Genomic DNA, 16284 nt, shown 5'->3' on the forward strand with positions numbered 1-16284 from the left:
GCTTTCTGAGAAACTTCTTTGTGTTCTCTGAAATCATCTCACAGAGTTACAGCTTTCCCCTCAAGAAGCCTTTCGCTAAGACAGTTCTTGTGGAATTGGCAAAGTGATATTTGGAAGCCCATAGAGGGCTATGGTGAAAAAGGAAATATCCTCACATGAAATCTGGAAAGAAGCTTTCTGAGAAACTGCTTAGTGTTCTGTTAATTCATCTCACAGAGTTACATCTGTATTTCGTGGATCTCTTTGCTAGCCTTATTTCTGTGGAATCTGAGAACAGATATTTCGGATCGCTTGGAAGACTATAGGGCCAAAGGAAATATCCTCCGATAACAAAGAGAAAGAAGCTTTCTGAGAAACTTCTTTCTGTTCTGTGACATCATCTCACAGAATTACAGCTTTCCCCTCAAGAAGCCTTTCGCTAAGACAGTTCTTGTGGAATTGGCAAAGAGATATTTGGAAGCCCTTAGAGGGCTATGGTGAAAAAGGAAATATGCTCACATGAAATCTGGAAAGAAGCTTTCTGAGAAACTGCTTAGTGTTCTGTTAATTCATCTCACAGAGTTACATCTGTATTTCGTGGATCTCTTTGCTAGCCTTATATCTGTGGAATCTGAGAACAGATATTTCGGATCCCTTGGAAGACTATTGGGCCAAAGGAAATATCCTCCGATAACAAAGAGAAAGAAGCTTTCTGAGAAACTTCTTTGTGTTCTGTGAAATCATCTCACAGAGTTACAGCTTTCCCCTCAAGAAGCCTTTCAACAAGACAGTTCTTGTGGAATTGGCAAAGTGATATTTGGAATCCCATAGAGGGCTATGGTGAAAAAGCAAATATCCTCAGATGAAATCTGGAAAGAAACTTCCTGAGAAACTGCTTAGTGTTCTGTTAATTCATCTCACAGAGTTACATCTGTATTTCGTGGATCTCTTTGCTAGACTTATTTCTGTGGAATCTGAGAACAGATATTTCGGATCCCATTGAAGACTATAGTGCCAAAGGAAATATCCTCCGATAACAAAGAGAAAGAAGCTTTCTGAGAAACTTCTTTGTGTTCTGTGAAATCATCTCACAGAGTTACAGCTTTCCCCTCAAGAAGGTTTTCTCTAAGACAGTTCTTGTGGAATTGGCAAAGTGACATTTGGAAGCCCATAGAGGGCTATGGTGAAAAAGGAAATATCCTCACATGAAATCTGGAAAGAAGTTTTCTGAGAAACTGCTTAGTGTTCTGTTAATTCATCTCATAGAGTTACATCTGTATTTCTTGGATCTCTTTGCTCGCCTTATTTCTGTCGAATCTGAGAACAGATATTTCGGATCCCTTGGAAGACTAGGGCCAAAGGAAATATGCTCCTATAACCTAGAGAAAGAAGTTTTCTGAGAAACTTCTTTGTATTCTGTGAAATCATCTCACAGAGTTACAGCTTTCCCCTCAAGAAGCCTTGCAACAAGACAGTTCTTGTGGAATTGGCAAAGTGACATTTGGAAGCGCTTAGAGGGATATGATGAAAAAGGAAATATCCTCAGATGAAATCTGGAAAGAAGCTTTCTGAGAAACTGCTTAGTGTTCTGTTAATTCATCTCACAGAGTTACATCTGTATTTCGTGGATCTCTTTGCTAGCCTTATTTCTGTGGAATCTGAGAACAGATAGTTCGGATCGCTTGGAAGACTATAGGGCCAAAGGAAATATCCTCCGATAACAAAGAGAAAGAAGCTTTCTGAGAAACTTCTTTGTGTTCTGTGAAATCATCTCACAGAGTTACAGCTTTCCCCTCAAGAAGTCTTTCGCTAAGACAGTTCTTGTGGAATTGGCAAAGTGATATTTGGAAGCCCTTAGAGGGCTATGGTGAAAAAGGAAATATGCTCACATGAAATCTGGGGAGAAGCTTTCTGAGAAACTGCTTAGTGTTCTGTTAATTCATCTCACAGAGTTACATCTGTATTTCGTGGATCTCTTTGCTAGCCTTATATCTGTGGAATCTGAGAACAGATATTTCGGATCAATTGGAAGACTATAGGGCCAAAGGAAATATCCTCCGATAACAAAGAGAAAGAAGCTTTCTGAGAAACTTCTTTGTGTTCTGTGAAATCATCTCACAGAGTTACAGCTTTCTCCTCAAGAAGCCTTTCGCTAAGGCAGTTCTTGTGGAATTGGCAAAGTGATATTTGGAATCCCTTAGAGGGCTATGGTGAAAAAGCAAATATCCTCAGATGAAATCTGGAAAGAAACTTCCTGAGAAACTGCTTAGTGTTCTGTTAATTCATCTCACAGAGTTACATCTGTATTTCGTGGATCTCTTTGCTAGCCTTATTTCTGTGGAATCTGAGAACAGATATTTCGGATCCCATTGAAGACTATAGTGCCAAAGGAAATATCCTCCGATAACAAAGAGAAAGAAGCTTTCTGAGAAACTTCTTTGTGTTCTGTGAAATCATCTCACAGAGTTACAGCTTTCCCCTCAAGAAGGTTTTCTCTAAGACAGTTCTTGTGGAATTGGCAAAGTGACATTTGGAAGCCCATAGAGGGCTATGGTGAAAAAGGAAATATCCTCACATGAAATCTGGAAAGAAGTTTTCTGAGAAACTGCTTAGTGTTCTGTTAATTCATCTCATAGAGTTACATCTGTATTTCTTGGATCTCTTTGCTCGCCTTATTTCTGTCGAATCTGAGAACAGATATTTCGGATCCCTTGGAAGACTAGGGCCAAAGGAAATATGCTCCTATAACCTAGAGAAAGAAGTTTTCTGAGAAACTTCTTTGTATTCTGTGAAATCATCTCACAGAGTTACAGCTTTCCCCTCAAGAAGCCTTGCAACAAGACAGTTCTTGTGGAATTGGCAAAGTGACATTTGGAAGCGCTTAGAGGGATATGATGAAAAAGGAAATATCCTCAGATGAAATCTGGAAAGAAGCTTTCTGAGAAACTGCTTAGTGTTCTGTTAATTCATCTCACAGAGTTACATCTGTATTTCGTGGATCTCTTTGCTAGCCTTATTTCTGTGGAATCTGAGAACAGATAGTTCGGATCGCTTGGAAGACTATAGGGCCAAAGGAAATATCCTCCGATAACAAAGAGAAAGAAGCTTTCTGAGAAACTTCTTTGTGTTCTGTGAAATCATCTCACAGAGTTACAGCTTTCCCCTCAAGAAGTCTTTCGCTAAGACAGTTCTTGTGGAATTGGCAAAGTGATATTTGGAAGCCCTTAGAGGGCTATGGTGAAAAAGGAAATATGCTCACATGAAATCTGGGGAGAAGCTTTCTGAGAAACTGCTTAGTGTTCTGTTAATTCATCTCACAGAGTTACATCTGTATTTCGTGGATCTCTTTGCTAGCCTTATATCTGTGGAATCTGAGAACAGATATTTCGGATCAATTGGAAGACTATAGGGCCAAAGGAAATATCCTCCGATAACAAAGAGAAAGAAGCTTTCTGAGAAACTTCTTTGTGTTCTGTGAAATCATCTCACAGAGTTACAGCTTTCTCCTCAAGAAGCCTTTCGCTAAGGCAGTTCTTGTGGAATTGGCAAAGTGATATTTGGAATCCCTTAGAGGGCTATGGTGAAAAAGCAAATATCCTCAGATGAAATCTGGAAAGAAACTTCCTGAGAAACTGCTTAGTGTTCTGTTAATTCTTCTCACAGAGTTACATCTGTATTTCGTGGATCTCTTTGCTAGCGTTATTTCTGTGGAATCTGAGAACAGATATTTCGGATCCCATTGAAGACTATAGGGCCAAAGGAAATATCCTCCGATAACAAAGAGAAAGAAGCTTTCTGAGAAACTTCTTTGTGTTCTGTGAAATCATCTCACAGAGTTACAGCTTTCCCCTCAAGAAGGCTTTCTCTAAGACAGTTCTTGTGGAATTGGCAAAGTGACATTTGGAAGCCCATAGAGGGCTATGGTGAAAAAGGAAATATCCTCACATGAAATCTGGAAAGAAGATTTCTGAGAAACTGCTTAGTGTTCTGTTAATTCATCTCATAGAGTTACATCTGTATTTCGTGGATCTCTTTGCTAGCCTTATTTCTGTCGAATCTGAGAACAGATATTTCGGATCCCTTGGAAGACTAGGGCCAAAGGAAATATGCTCCTATAACCTAGAGAAAGAAGTTTTCTGAGAAACTTCTTTGTATTCTGTGAAATCATCTCACAGAGTTACAGCTTTCCCCTCAAGAAGCCTTTCAACAAGACAGTTCTTGTGGAATTGGCAAAGTGACATTTGGAAGCCCTTAGAGGGCTATGGTGAAAAAGGAAATATCCTCACATGAAATCTGGAAAGAAGCTTTCTGAGAAACTGCTTAGTGTTCTGTTAATTCATCTCACAGAGTTACATCTGTATTTCGTGGATCTCCTTGCTAGCCTTATTTCTGTGGAATCTGAGAACAGATATTTCGGATCCCTTTGAAGACTATAAGGCCAAAGGAAATATCCTCCGATAACAAAGTGAAAGAAGCTTTCTGAGAAACTTCTTTGTGTTCTGTGAAATCATCTCACAGAGTTACAGCTTTCCCCTCAAGAAGGCTTTCTCTAAGACAGTTCTTGTGGAATTGGCAAAGTGACATTTGGAAGCCCATAGAGGGCTATGGTGAAAAAGGAAATATCCTCACATGAAATCTGGAAAGAAGCTTTCTGAGAAACTGCTTAGTGTTCTGTTAATTCATCTCACAGAGTTACATCTGTATTTCGTGGATCTCTTTGCTAGCCTTATTTCAGTGGAATCTGAGAACAGATATTTCGGATCCCTTGGTAGACTATAGGGTCAAAGGAAATATCCTCCGATAACAAAGAGAAAGAAGCTTTCTGAGAAACTTCTTTGTGTTCTGTGAAATCATCTCACAGAGTTACAGCTCTCCCCTCAAGAAGCCTTTCGCTAAGACAGTTCTTGTGGAATTGGCAAAGTGATATTTGGAAGCCCTTAGAGGGCTATGGTGAAAAAGGAAATATCCTCACATGAAATCTGGAAAGAAGCTTTCTGAGAAACTGCTTGGTGTTCTGTTAATTCATCTCACAGTGTTACATCTGTATTTCGTGGATCTCTTTGCTAGCCTTATTTCTGTGGAATCTGAGAACAGATATTTCGGATCGCTTGGAAGAATATTGGGCCAAAGGAAATATCCTCCGATAACAAAGAGAAAGAAGCTTTCTGAGAAACTTCTTTGTGTTCTTTGAAATCATCTCACAGAGTTACAGATTTCCCCTCAAGAAGCCTTTCGCTAAGGCAGTTCTTGTGGAATTGGCAAAGTGATATTTGGAAGCCCATAGAGGGCTATGGTGAAAAAGGAAATATCCTGACATGAAATCTGGAAAGAAGCTTTCTGAGAAACTGCTTAGTGTTCTGTTAATTCATCTCACAGAGTTACATCTGTATTTCGTGGATCTCTTTGCTAGCCTTATTTCTGTGGAATCTGAGAACAGATATTTCGGATCGCTTGGAAGAATATTGGGCCAAAGGAAATATCCTCCGATAACAAAGAGAAAGAAGCTTTCTGAGAAACTTCTTTGTGTTCTGTGAAATCATCTCACAGAGTTACAGATTTCCCCTCAAGAAGCCTTTCGCTAAGGCAGTTCTTGTGGAATTGGCAAAGTGATATTTGGAAGCCCATAGAGGGCTATGGTGAAAAAGGAAATATCCTCACATGAAATCTGGAAAGAAGCTTTCTGAGAAACTGCTTAGTGTTCTGTTAATTCATCTCACAGAGTTACATCTGTATTTCGTGGATCTCTTTGCTAGCCTTATTTCTGTGGAATCTGAGAACAGATATTTCGGATCCCTTGGAAGACTATAGGGCCAAAGGAAATATCCTCCGATAACAAAGAGAAAGAAGCTTTCAGAGAAAGTTCTTTGTGTTCTGTGAAATCATCTCACAGAGTTACAGCTTTCCCCTCAAGAAGCCTTTCGCTAAGACAGTTCTTGTGGAATTGGCAAAGTTATATTTGGAAGCCCATAGAGGGCTACGGTGAAAAAGGAAATATCCTCACATGAAATCTGGAAAGAAGCTTTCTGAGAAACTGCTTAGTGTTCTGTTAATTCATCTCACAGAGTTACATCTGTATTTCGTGGATCTCTTTGCTAGCCTTATTTCTGTCGAATCTGAGAACAGATATTTCGGATCCCTTGGAAGACTAGGGCCAAAGGAAATATGCTCCTATAACCTAGAGAAAGAAGTTTTCTGAGAAACTTCTTTGTATTCTGTGAAATCATCTCACAGAGTTACAGCTTTCCCCTCAAGAAGCCTTTCAACAAGACAGTTCTTGTGGAATTGGCAAAGTGACATTTGGAAGCCCTTAGAGGGCTATCGTGAAAAAGGAAATATCCTCACATGAAATCTGGAAAGAAGCTTTCTGAGAAACTGCTTAGTGTTCTGTTAATTCATCTCACAGAGTTACATCTGTATTTCGTGGATCTCCTTGCTAGCCTTATTTCTGTGGAATCTGAGAACAGATATTTCGGATCCCTTTGAAGACTATAAGGCCAAAGGAAATATCCTCCAATAACAAAGTGAAAGAAGCTTTCTGAGAAACTTCTTTGTGTTCTGTGAAATCATCTCACAGAGTTACAGCTTTCCCCTCAAGAAGGCTTTCTCTAAGACAGTTCTTGTGGAATTGGCAAAGTGACATTTGGAATCCCATAGAGGGCTATGGTGAAAAAGGAAATATCCTCACATGAAATCTGGAAAGAAGCTTTCTGAGAAACTGCTTAGTGTTCTGTTAATTCATCTCACAGAGTTACATCTGTATTTCGTGGATCTCTTTGCTAGCCTTATTTCAGTGGAATCTGAGAACAGATATTTCGGATCCCTTGGTAGACTATAGGTTCAAAGGAAATATCCTCCGAAAACAAAGAGAAAGAAGCTTTCTGCGAAACTTCTTTGTGTTCTGTGAAATCATCTCACAGAGTTACAGCTCTCCCCTCAAGAAGCCTTTCGCTAAGACAGTTCTTGTGGAATTGGCAAAGTGATATTTGGAAGCCCTTAGAGGGCTATGGTGAAAAAGGAAATATCCTCACATGAAATCTGGAAAGAAGCTTTCTGAGAAACTGCTTGGTGTTCTGTTAATTCATCTCACAGAGTTACATCTGTATTTCGTGGATCTCTTTGCTAGCCTTATTTCTGTGGAATCTGAGAACAGATATTTCGGATCCCTTGGAAGACTATAGGGCCAAAGGACATATCCTCCGATAATAAAGAGAAAGAAGCTTTCTGAGAAACTTCTTTGTTTTCTCTGAAATCATCTCACAGAGTTACAGCTTTCCCCTCAAGAAGCCTTTCGCTAAGACAGTTCTTGTGGAATTGGCAAAGTGATATTTGGAAGCCCATAGAGGGCTATGGTGAAAAAGGAAATATCCTCACATGAAATCTGGAAAGAAGCTTTCTGAGAAACTGCTTAGTGTTCTGTTAATTCATCTCACAGAGTTACATCTGTATTTCGTGGATCTCTTTGCTAGCCTTATTTCTGTGGAATCTGAGAACAGATATTTCGGATCGCTTGGAAGACTATAGGGCCAAAGGAAATATCCTCCGATAACAAAGAGAAAGAAGCTTTCTGAGAAACTTCTTTGTGTTCTGTGACATCATCTCACAGAATTACAGCTTTCCCTTCAAGAAGCCTTTCGCTAAGACAGTTCTTGTGGAATAGGCAAAGAGATATTTGGAAGCCCTTAGAGGGCTATGGTGAAAAAGGAAATATGCTCACATGAAATCTGGAAAGAAGCTTTCTGAGAAACTGCTTAGTGTTCTGTTAATTCATCTCACAGAGTTACATCTGTATTTCGTGGATCTCTTTGCTAGCCTTATATCTGTGGAATCTGAGAACAGATATTTCGGATCAATTGGAAGACTATAGGGCCAAAGGAAATATCCTCCTATCACAAAGAGAAAGAAGCTTTCTGAGAAATTCTTTGTGTTCTGTGAAATCATCTCACAGAGTTACAGCTTTCCCCTCAAGAAGCCTTTCGCTAAGGCAGTTCTTGTGGAATTGGCAAAGTGATATTTGGAATCCCATAGAGGGCTATGGTGAAAAAGCAAATATCCTCAGATGAAATCTGGAAAGAAACTTCCTGAGAAACTGCTTAGTGTTCTGTTAATTCATCTCACAGAGTTACATCTGTATTTCGTGGATCTCTTTGCTAGCCTTATTTCTGTGGAATCTGAGAACAGATATTTCGGATCCCATTGAAGACTATAGTGCCAAAGGAAATATCCTCCGATAACAAAGAGAAAGAAGCTTTCTGAGAAACTTCTTTGTGTTCTGTGAAATCATCTCACAGAGTTACAGCTTTCCCCTCAAGAAGGCTTTCTCTAAGACAGTTCTTGTGGAATTGGCAAAGTGACATTTGGAAGCCCATAGAGGGCTATGGTGAAAAAGGAAATATCCTCACATGAAATCTGGAAAGAAGCTTTCTGAGAAACTGCTTAGTGTTCTGTTAATTCATCTCATAGAGTTACATCTGTATTTCGTGGATCTCTTTGCTAGCCTTATTTCTGTCGAATCTGAGAACAGATATTTCGGATCCCTTGGAAGACTAGGGCCAAAGGAAATATGCTCCTATAACCTAGAGAAAGAAGTTTTCTGAGAAACTTCTTTGTATTCTGTGAAATCATCTCACAGAGTTACAGCTTTCTCCTCAAGAAGCCTTTCAACAAGACAGTTCTTGTGGAATTGGCAAAGTGACATTTGGAAGCCCTTAGAGGGCTATCGTGAAAAAGGAAATATCCTCACATGAAATCTGGAAAGAAGATTTCTGAGAAACTGCTTAGTGTTCTGTTAATTCATCTCACAGAGTTACATCTGTATTTCGTGGATCTCTTTGCTAGCCTTATTTCTGTGGAATCTGAGAACAGATATTTCGGATCGCTTGGAAGACTATAGGGCCAAAGGAAATATCCTCAGATAACAAAGAGAAAGAAGCTTTCTGAGAAACTTCTTTGTGTTCTGTGAAATCATCTCACAGAGTTACAGCTTTCCCCTCAAGAAGCCTTTCGCTAAGACAGTTCTTGTGGAATTGGCAAAGTGATATTTGGAAGCCCTTAGAGGGCTATGGTGAAAAAGGAAATATGCTCACATGAAATCTGGAGAGAAGCTTTCTGAGAAACTGCTTAGTGTTCTGTTAATTCATCTCACAGAGTTACATCTGTATTTCGTGGATCTCTTTGCTAGCCTTATATCTGTGGAATCTGAGAACAGATATTTCGGATCAATTGGAAGACTATAGGGCCAAAGGAAATATCCTCCGATAACAAAGAGAAAGAAGCTTTCTGAGAAACTTCTTTGTGTTCTGTGAAATCATCTCACAGAGTTACAGCTTTCCCCTCAAGAAGCCTTTCGCTAAGGCAGTTCTTGTGGAATTGGCAAAGTGATATTTGGAATCCCATAGAGGGCTATGGTGAAAAAGCAAATATCCTCAGATGAAATCTGGAAAGAAACTTCCTGAGAAACTGCTTAGTGTTCTGTTAATTCATCTCACAGAGTTACATCTGTATTTCGTGGATCTCTTTGCTAGCGTTATTTCTGTGGAATCTGAGAACAGATATTTCGGATCCCATTGAAGACTATAGGGCCAAAGGAAATATCCTCCGATAACAAAGAGAAAGAAGCTTTCTGAGAAACTTCTTTGTGTTCTGTGAAATCATCTCACAGAGTTACAGCTTTCCCCTCAAGAAGGCTTTCTCTTAGACAGTTCTTGTGGAATTGGCAAAGTGACATTTGGAAACCCATAGAGGGCTATGGTGAAAAAGGAAATATCCTCACATGAAATCTGGAAAGAAGATTTCTGAGAAACTGCTTAGTGTTCTGTTAATTCATCTCATAGAGTTACATCTGTATTTCGTGGATCTCTTTGCTAGCCTTATTTCTGTCGAATCTGAGAACAGATATTTCGGATCCCATGGAAGACTAGGGCCAAAGGAAATATGCTCCTATAACCTAGAGAAAGAAGCTTTCTGAGAAACTTCTTTGTATTCTGTGAAATCATCTCACAGAGTTACAGCTTTCCCGTCAAGAAGCCTTTCAACAAGACAGTTCTTGTGGAATTGGCAAAGTGACATTTGGAAGCCCTTAGAGGGCTATGGTGAAAAAGGAAATATCCTCACATGAAATCTGGAAAGAAGCTTTCTGAGAAACTGCTTAGTGTTCTGTTAATTCATCACACAGAGTTACATCTGTATTTCGTGGATCTCCTTGCTAGCCTTATTTCTGTGGAATCTGAGAACAGATATTTCGGATCCCTTTGAAGACTATAAGGCCAAAGGAAATATCCTCCGATAACAAAGTGAAAGAAGCTTTCTGAGAAACTTCTTTGTGTTCTGTGAAATCATCTCACAGAGTTACAGCTTTCCCCTCAAGAAGGCTTTCTCTAAGACAGTTCTTGTGGAATTGGCAAAGTGACATTTGGAAGCCCATAGAGGGCTATGGTGAAAAAGGAAATATCCTCACATGAAATCTGGAAAGAAGCTTTCTGAGAAACTGCTTAGTGTTCTGTTAATTCATCTCACAGAGTTACATCTGTATTTCGTGGATCTCTTTGCTAGCCTTATTTCAGTGGAATCTGAGAACAGATATTTCGGATCCCTTGGTAGACTATAGGGTCAAAGGAAATATCCTCCGATAACAAAGAGAAAGAAGATTTCTGAGAAACTTCTTTGTGTTCTGTGAAATCATCTCACAGAGTTACAGCTCTCCCCTCAAGAAGCCTTTCGCTAAGACAGTTCTTGTGGAATTGGCAAAGTGATATTTGGAAGCCCTTAGAGGGCTATGGTGAAAAAGGAAATATCCTCAGATGAAATCTGGAAAGAAGCTTTCTGAGAAACTGCTTGGTGTTCTGTTAATTCATCTCACAGAGTTACATCTGTATTTCGTGGATCTCTTTGCTAGCCTTATTTCTGTGGAATCTGAGAACAGATATTTCGGATCCCTTGGAAGACTACAGGGCCAAAGGAAATATCCTCCGATAACAAAGAGAAAGAAGCTTTCTGAGAAACATCTTTGTGTTCTGTGAAATCATCTCACAGAGTTACAGCTTTCCCCTCAAGAAGCCTTTCAACAAGACAGTTCTTGTGGAATTGGCAAAGTGACATTTGGAGGCCCATAGAGGGCTATGGTGAAAAAGGAAATATTCTAACATGAAATATGGAAAGAAGCTTTCTGAGAAACTGCTTAGTGTTCTGTTAATTCATCTCACAGTGTTACATCTGTATTTCGTGGATCTCTTTGCTAGCCTTATTTCTGTGGATTCTGAGAACAGATATTTCGGATCGCTAGGAAGAATATTGGGCCAAAGGAAATATCCTCCGATAACAAAGAGAAAGAAGCTTTCTGAGAAACTTCTTTGTGTTCTTTGAAATCATCTCACAGAGTTACAGATTTCCCCTCAAGAAGCCTTTCGCTAAGGCAGTTCTTGTGGAATTGGCAAAGTGATATTTGGAAGCCCATAGAGGGCTATGGTGAAAAAGGAAATATCCTGACATGAAATCTGGAAAGAAGCTTTCTGAGAAACTGCTTAGTGTTCTGTTAATTCATCTCAGAGAGTTACATCTGTATTTCGTGGATCTCTTTGCTAGCCTTATTTCTGTGGAATCTGAGAACAGATATTTCGGATCGCTTGGAAGACTATAGGGCCAAAGGAAATATCCTCCGATAACAAAGAGAAAGAAGCTTTCTGAGAAACTTCTTTGTGTTCTGTGAAATCATCTCACAGAGTTACAGATTTCCCCTCAAGAAGCCTTTCGCTAAGGCAGTTCTTGTGGAATTGGCAAAGTGATATTTGGAAGCCCATAGAGGGCTACGGTGAAAAAGGAAATATCCTCACATGAAATCTGGAAAGAAGCTTTCTGAGAAACTGCTTAGTGTTCTGTTAATTCATCTCACAGAGTTACATCTGTATTTCGTGGATCTCTTTGCTAGCCTTATTTCTGTGGAATCTGAGAACAGATACTTCGGATCCCTTGGAAGACTATAGGGCCAAAGGAAATATGCTCCGATAACCTAGAGAAAGAAGTTTTCTGAGAAATTTTTTGTATTCTGTGAAATCATCTCACAGAGTTACAGCTTTCCCCTCAAGAAGCCTTTCAGCAAGACAGTTCTTGTGGAATTGGCAAAGTGACATTTGGAAGCGCTTAGAGGTATACGGTGAAAAAGGAAATATCCTTAAATGAAATCTGGAAAGAAGCTTTCTGAGAAACTGCTTAGTGTTCTGTTAATTCATCTCACAGAGTTACATCTGTATTTCGTGGATCTCTTTGCTAGCCTTATTTCTGTGGAATCTGAGAACAGATATTTCGGATCGCTTGGAAGACTATAGGGCCAAAGGAAATATCCTCCAATAACAAAGAGAAAGAAGCTTTCTGAGAAACTTCTTTGTGTTCTGTGAAATCATCTCACAGAGTTACAGCTTTCCCCTGAAGAAGCCTTTCGCTAAGACAGTTCTTGTGGAATTGGCAAAGTGATATTTGGAAGCCCTTAGAGGGCTATGGTGAAAAAGGAAATATGCTCACATGAAATCTGGAAAGAAGCTTTCTGAGAAACTGCTTAGTGTTCTGTTAATTCATCTCACAGAGTTACATCTGTATTTAGTGGATCTCCTTGCTAGCCTTATTTCTGTGGTTTCTGAGAACAGATATTTCGGATCCCTTTGAAGACTATAAGGCCAAAGGAAATATCCTCCGACAACAAAGAGAAAGAAGCTTTCTGAGAAACTTCTTTGTGTTATGTGAAATCATCTCACAGAGTTACAGCTTTCCCCTCAAGAAGGCTTTCACTAAGATAGTTCTTGTGGAATTGGCAAAGTGACATTTGGAAGCCCATAGAGGGCTATGGTGAAAAAGGAAATATCCTCACATGAAATCTGGAATGAAGCTTTCTGAGAAACTGCTTAGTGTTCTGTTAATTCATCTCACAGAGTTACATCTATATTTCGTGGATCTCTTTGCTAGCCTTATTTCTGTGGAATCTGAGAACAGATATTTCGGATCCCTTGGAAGACTCTAGGGTCAAAGGAAATATCCTCCGATAACAAAGAGAAAGAAGCTTTCTGAGAAACTTCTTTGTTTTCTGTGAAATCATCTCACAGAGTTACAGCTCTCCCCTCAAGACGCCTTTCGCTAAGACAGTTCTTGTGGAATTGGCAAAGTGATATTTGGAAGCCCATAGAGGGCTATGGTGAAAAAGGAAATATCCTCACATGAAATCTGGAAAGAAGCTTTCTGAGAAACTGCTTGGTGTTCTGTTAATTCATCTCACAGAGTTACATCTGTATTTCGTGGATCTGTTTGCTAGCCTTATTTCTCTGGAATCTGAGAACAGATATTTCGGATCCCTTGGAAGACTATAGGGCCAAAGGAAATATCCTCCGATAACAAAGAGAAAGAAGCTTTCTGAGAAACTTCTTTGTGTTCTGTGAAATCATCTCACAGAGTTACAGCTTTCCCCTCAAGGAGCCTTTCGCTAAGACAGTTCTTGTGGAATTGGCAAAGTGATATTTGGAAGCCCATAGAGGGCTACGGTGAAAAAGGAAATATCCTCACATGAAATCTGGAAAGAAGCTTTCTGAGAAACTGCTTAGTGTTCTGTTAATTCATCTCACAGAGTTACATCTGTATTTCGTGGATCTCTTTACTAGCCTTATTTCTGTCGAATCTGAGAACAGATATTTCGGATCCCTTGGAAGACTATAGGGCCAAAGGAAATATGCTCCGATAACCTAGAGAAAGAAGTTTTCTGAGAAACTTCTTTGTATTCTGTGAAATCATCTCACAGAGTTACAGCTTTCCCCTCAAGAAGCCTTTCAACAAGACAGTTCTTGTGGAATTGGCAAAGTGACATTTGGAAGCCCTTAGAGGGCCATGGTGAAAAAGGAAATATCCACAGATGAAATCTGGAAAGAAGCTTTCTGAGAAACTGCTTAGTGTTCTGTTAATTCATCTCACAGAGTTACATCTGTATTTCGTGTATCTCTTTGCTAGCCTTATTTCTGTGGAATCTGACAACGGATATTTCGGATCGCTTGGAAGACTATAGGGCCAAAGGAAATATCCTCCAATAACAAAGAGAAAGAAGCTTTCTGAGAAACTTCTTTGTGTTCTGTGAAATCATCTCACAGAGTTACAGCTTTCCCCTCAAGAAGCCTTTCGCTAAGACAGTTCTTGTGGAATTGGCAAAGTGATATTTGGAAGCCCTTAGAGGGCTATGGTGAAAAAGGAAATATGCTCACATGAAATCTGGAAAGAAGCTTTCTGAGAAACTGCTTAGTGTTCTGTTAATTCATCTCACAGAGTTACATCTGTATTTCGTGGATCTCTTTGCTAGCCTTATATCTGTGGAATCTGAGAACAGATATTTCGGATCAATTGAAAGACTATAGGGCCAAAGGATATATCCTCCGATAACAAAGAGAAAGAAGCTTTCTGAGAAACTTCTTTGTGTTCTGTGAAATCATCTCAAAGAGTTACAGCTTTCTCCTCAAGAAGCCTTTCTGTAAGGCAGTTCTTGTGGAATTGGCAAAGTGATATTTGGAATCCCATAGAGGGCTATGGTGAAAAAGGAAATATCCTCAGATGAAATCTGGAAAGAAGCTTCCTGAGAAACTGCTTAGTGTTCTGTTAATTCATCTCACAGAGTTACATCTGTATTTCGTGGATCTCTTTGCTAGCCTTATTTCTGTGGAATCTGAGAACAGATATTTCGGATCCCATTGAAGACGATAGGGCCAAAGGAAATATCCTCCGATAACAAAGAGAAAGAAGCTTTCTGAGAAACTTCTTTGTGTTCTGTGAAATCATCTCACAGAGTTACAGCTTTCCCCTCAAGAAGGCTTTCTTTAAGACAGTTCTTGTGGAATTGGCAAAGTGACATTTGGAAGCCCATAGAGGGCTAGGGTGAAAAAGGAAATATCCTCACATGAAATCTGGAGAGAAGCTTTCTGAGAAACTGCTTAGTGTTCTGTTAATTCATCTCATAGAGTTACATCTGTATTTCGTGGATCTATTTGCTAGCCTTATTTCTGTCGAATCTGAGAACAGATATTTCGGATCCCTTGGAAGACTATAGGGCCAAAGGAAATATGCTCCTATAACCTAGAGAAAGAAGTTTTCTGAGAAACTTCTTTGTATTCTGTGAAATCATCTCACAGAGTTACAGCTTTCCCCTCAAGAAGCCTTTCAACAATACAGTTCTTGTGGAATTGGCAAAGTGACATTTGGAAGCCCTTAGAGGGCTATGGTGAAAATGGAAATATCCTCAGATGAAATCTGGAAAGAAGCTTTCTGAGAAACTGCTTAGTGTTCTGTTAATTCATCTCACAGAGTTACATCTGTATTTCGTGGATCTCTTTCCTAGCCTTATTTCTGTGGAATCTGAGAACAGATATTTCGGATCGCTTGGAAGACCATAGGGCCAAAGGAAATATCCTCCAATAACAAAGAGAAAGAAGCTTTCTGAGAAACTTCTTTGTGTTCTGTGAAATCATCTCACAGAGTTACAGCTTTCCCCTCAAGAAGCCTTTCGCTAAGACAGTTCTTGTGGAATTGGCAAAGTGATATTTGGAAGCCCATAGAGGGCTATGGTGAAAAAGGAAATATGCTCACATGAAATCTGGAAAGAAGCTTTCTGAGAAACTGCTTAGTGTTCTGTTAATTCATCTCACAGAGTTACATCTGTATTTCGTGGATCTCTTTGCTAGCCTTATATCTGTGGAATCTGAGAACAGATATTTCGGATCAATTGGAAGACTATAGGGCCAAATGATATATCCTCCGATAACAAAGAGAAAGAAGCTTTCTGAGAAACTTCTTTGTGTTCTGTGAAATCATCTCACAGAGTTACAGCTTTCGCCTCAAGAAGCCTTTCGGTAATACAGTTCTTGTGGAATTGGCAAAATGATATTTGGAACCCCTAGAGGGCTATGGTGAAAAAGGAAATATCCTGACATGAAATCTGGAAAGAAGCTTTCTGAGAAACTGCTTAGTGTTCTGTTAATTCATCTCACAGAGTTACATCTGTATTTCGTGGATCTCTTTGCTAGCCTTATTTCTGTGGAATCTGAGAACAGATATTTCGGATCCCTTGGAAGACTATAGGGCCAAAGGAAATATCCTCCGATAACAAAGAGAAAGAAGCTTTCTGAGAAACTTCTTTGTGTTCTGTGAAATCACCTCACAGAGTTACAGCTTTCCCCTCAAGAAGCCTTTAGCTAAGACAGTTCTTCTGGAATTGGCAAAGTGACATTTGGAAGCCCATAGAGGGCTATGGTGAAAAAGGAAATATCCTCACATGAAATCTGGAAAGAAGCTTTC

This window comes from Macaca nemestrina, chromosome 13 (assembly GCF_043159975.1).
Source record: "Macaca nemestrina isolate mMacNem1 chromosome 13, mMacNem.hap1, whole genome shotgun sequence".
NCBI classification, from domain to species: domain Eukaryota; kingdom Metazoa; phylum Chordata; class Mammalia; order Primates; family Cercopithecidae; genus Macaca; species Macaca nemestrina.